The 4,418-nt window shown below is 39.0% G+C and overlaps 1 pseudogene; it reads right to left on the bottom strand.

Annotated features, from left to right (window-relative positions):
- Positions 1 to 338: 338 nt before the first annotated feature.
- Positions 339 to 538, bottom strand: LOC132428205 (ATP synthase membrane subunit K, mitochondrial pseudogene; annotated as a pseudogene).
- Positions 539 to 4,418: the final 3,880 nt, after the last annotated feature.

The following is a 4,418-nucleotide window of genomic DNA, read 5'->3' as shown; positions in this document are numbered from 1 at the left end:
GGGTCTACAGCCACAAATCAACTCATAAACCTCTAATCTTCAAGAGCAGGAGGAAAGAGCTCCTCATCTGTGGACCATTTCTGGAGGTCCGCTGGAGGCCACCTGCTCGTTGCTTGTAAGCAGGGCTGCTGCTCTGTGTCTGGGTATAGATATCCACTGGAAGAGTGTGGTCTGGAAAAAAGTGTTAGCTGTTTTCTGTTTTTAATAACTGAGCAGCTAACTCTTATTTTTTTTTCCAGGTTCATAATTTATTGTACAAATTGAGTATCACATGATGAGTTGACATTAGCTTCTTCAGGCATGGGAGCATAACAGATGAGGTACAGTTTAGAAACCATTTATGTTGCTTTCACAGCTGGAGTTCTTTTAGACCTTAACTTAAAGTATAAGACTATCAAAGCAATACGTTCGTATGTGTCCAGTACACAATTCATTCTCCCTGTGAGAGAGTGTAAGTGTTGAAATATTTTTTGATACCAGTGAATTGGAACTGGGCATCAGTTTCTGGACCGGCCATGATTTCAATCTTCCAAAATGCACAGACTTCGCAGCTGGTGTCCTTCAACTTATACACCTTCACCTTAGCCCCACCAGAAGAAGCTGCCTGTTTTTTTTTTTTTTTTAATTTAATTTTATTTTATTTTTTATACAGCAGGTTCTTATTAGTTATCTATTTTGTACATATTAGTGTATATATGTCAATCCCAATCATCCATTTCATTCCACCACCCCACCCCCACTTTCCCCCCTTGGTGTCCATACGTTTGTTCTCTGCATTTGTGTTTCTATTTCTGCCTTGCCAACTAGTTCTTCTGTACGATTTTTCTAGATTCCATATATGCGTTAATATATGATATATGTTTTTCTATCTCTGACTTACTTCACTCTGTATGACAGTCTCTAGGTCCATCCACGTCTCTACAAATGACCAAATTTCGTTTCTTTTTATGGCTGAGTAATATTCCATTGTATATATGTACCACATCTTCTTTATCCATTCATCTGTCGATGGGCATTTAGGTTGCTTCCATGATCTGACTATTGTAAATAGTGCTACAGTGAACATTGGAGTGCATGTGTCTTTTGAATTATGGTTTTCTCTGGGTATATGCCCAGTAGTGAGATTGCTGGGTCATATGGTAATTCCGTTTTTAGTTTTCTAAGGACCCTCCATACTGTTCTCCATAGTGGCTGTATCAATTTACATTCCCACTAACAGTGCAAGAGGGTTCCCTTTTCTCCACACCCTCTCCAGCATCTGTTGTTTGTAGATTTTCTGATGATGCCCATTGTAACCAGTGTAAGGTGATACTTCATTGTAGTTTTGATTTGCATTTCTCTAATAATTAGTCATGTTGAGCAGCTTTTCATGTGCTTCTTGGCCATCCATGCAATAAGGACCATGTACGACAAACCCACAGCAAACATTATTCTCAATGGTGAAAAACAGAAAACATTTCCTCGAAGATCAGGAACAAGACAAGGATGTCCACTCTCGCCACTATTATTCAACATAGTTTTGGGAGTCCTAGCCAGGGAAATCAGAAGAAAAAGAAATAAAAGGAATACAAATTGGAAAAGAAGAAGTAAAACTGTCACTGTTTGCAGATGACATGATACTATACACAGAGAATCCTAAAGATGCCACCAGAAAACTACTAGAGCTAATCAATGAATTTGGTAAAGTTGCAGGATACAAAATTAATGCACAGAAATCAGAAATCTCTTGCATTCCTATACACTAACAATGAAAGATCAGAAAGAAAAGCTAAGGAAACAATCCCATTTACCATTGCAACAAAAAGAATAAAATACTTAGGACTAAACCTACCTAAAGAGGTCAAAGACCCGTATGTAGAAAACTAACTGTAAGACAATGATGAAAGAAATCAAAGATGACACAAAGAGATGGAGAGATATACCATACTCTTGGTTTGGAAGAATCAATACTGTGAAAATGACTATACTACCCAAAGCAATCTACAGATTCAATGCAACCCCTGTCAAATTACCAATGCATTTTTTACAGAACTAGAACAAAATATCTTAAAATTTGTATGGAGACATGAAAGACTCCGAATAGCCAAAGCAATCTTGAGAAAGAAAAATGGAGCTGGAGGAATCAGACTCCCGGACTTCAGACTATACTACAAAGTTACAATAATCAAGACAATATGGTACTGGCACAAAAACAGAAATTCAGATCAATGGAACAGGATAGAAAGCCCAGAGATAAATCCATGCACCTATGGTCAACTAATCTATGACAAAGGAGGCAAAGATATACAATGGAGAAAAGACAGTCTCTTCAATAAGTGGTGCTGGGAAAAAGGGACAGCTACATGTAAAAAAATGAAATTAGATCACTCCCTAACACCATACACAAAAAATGAACTTAAAATAGATTAAAGACATAAAATGTAAGACCAGACACTATAAAACTCTTAGAGGAAAACAGAAAGAACACTCTTTGATGTAAATCACAGCAAGATCTTTTTGACCCATCTCCCAAAGTAATGGAAATAAAAACAAAAATAAACAAATGGGACCTCATGAAACTTAAAAACTTTTGCACAGCAAAGGAAACTATGAACAAGATGATGAACAAGATGAAAAGAAAACCCTCAGAATGGGAGAAAATATTTGCAAATGAAGAAACTGACAAAGGATTAATCTCTAAAATATATAAACAGCTCAGCTCAATATTAAAAAAAACAAACAACCCAATAAAGAAGTGGGCAGAAGACCTAAATAGACATTTCTCCCAAGAGGACATATGGATGGCCATGAATGTTTTTTAAAAGAAGTTTTGATATTGTAGTGGATGCCTGTGGTCTGAGTTGTCAGTGGCTACACACATTACTGGCCAGCCACCCTCAGGCCCATTTTGGGAGAGTCTGTGTGCTATTTCGTGGCTCTGCCCTTCTTTTGCTACAAACACTGCCTCTGTCCCATCTGAGCAGGCTTTGTGATGCCCTGACACACTGACTTTCACACATACTTTTATGATTATCTCCCCTTCCCCCAACTTTTATGATTATCTCCCCTTCCCCCAGGCTTGCTGTACACCCAGGTCGATTTTTGTTCCTCATCTTCTGCTTTTTTTTGGTCTGTTGATTTCATTGATAAATTCTTTCACGTTTTATTTTTTTTTTCTTTTACTTCTTCTCTTAGAGAAAGGGTGGAGGAAGAGCCAACTGCATTACTGTCCTCCATGCTTCTCTCGCCCTCAGGAGACATGCCTCTCCCAGCACCAGTGGAGCTGTGGGCCTGTGACACACTGAAGCTGGGTTTAGAGGAGGCTGAATGCCTGTGGCTGGAGTTTAAACAAGATTGTTAACTTAATCTTCTACCTCAGAGAGCACCATACAAAAACGATTTTGTCTCATAAAATGTCCCATAAAATGTCACTCCCACATACCATGGAGAGAGAAGGTAGATGCATTAATAATCAATTAATTTCAGAAAATTAATGTGCCTTGGCTTTTACACTAGAGCCTGAGAAAATAGGAAATATCCTTCTCTGTTAAATTTTGCATTTTTTTTTTATAGTGGAGGTAAAGTCACTGACTCTTACATTAAGAGGAGTGGGCAGATGAGGAGTGCATGGAAAATATGTTTGCACTCAGCAGACGACTGGAGTGATGAACTTTTTTTTTTTGCGGTACACAGGCCTCTCACTGCTGTGGCCTCTCCCGTTGCAGAGCAGAGGCTCCGAACGCGCAGGCTCAGCGGCCATGGCTCACGGGCCCAGCCGCTCCGCGGCATGTGGGATCTTCCCGGACCGGGGCATGAACCCGTGTCTCCTGCATCGGCAGGCGGACTCTCAACCACTGCGCCACCAGGGAAGCCTGATGAACTTTTTCTTTGGTCAATGTTTATGGGAATGTCAAATCTGAGGATTTTTTAGCATTAAAAAGTCTTAAGATTGTAAATTACTAATAAAGTTTTTATGTGGTAACAATGCCACTTGTAGAACTTGTACTGTAACCTCAAATCTAGGTTTTTCTGGGGAAATAGTGGTAGTGGAACACCTAAAGAACATTCCTAAAACAAACATGAGCAGCATTTTTCAGAACCAATTATAGATTTTTACTGCTGCTTGGGAGTGTGCCGGTAGGGAGTGAGGAAACCAGTCTGCTGCTTCAAATAATGTCCAAAATGATGCCAAAGTTAACAATAACTAGCATATCTTAACATTTGCCAAAGTTTTATATGTCAATTACAAATTTCAACACCATTGAATAAAATTGCACAACTTATAGCAGTTACTGTCACAACGAAAATCAGAAGGACACCTGTCAGAATTTAATAATCACATAATTTCTACCCTTACCAGGCTTTGATATCAGCCACGACTTTCTGACTAATGAGGAAACAGACTGGTGATTGTGCCCATTGACTTGTGATCAGATTGA

Source organism: Delphinus delphis, chromosome 7, assembly GCF_949987515.2.
Source record: "Delphinus delphis chromosome 7, mDelDel1.2, whole genome shotgun sequence".
Lineage (NCBI taxonomy): Eukaryota > Metazoa > Chordata > Mammalia > Artiodactyla > Delphinidae > Delphinus > Delphinus delphis.
The sequence above is the reverse complement of the archived record's forward strand: the minus strand, read 5'-3'. Positions and strand labels throughout refer to the sequence as shown.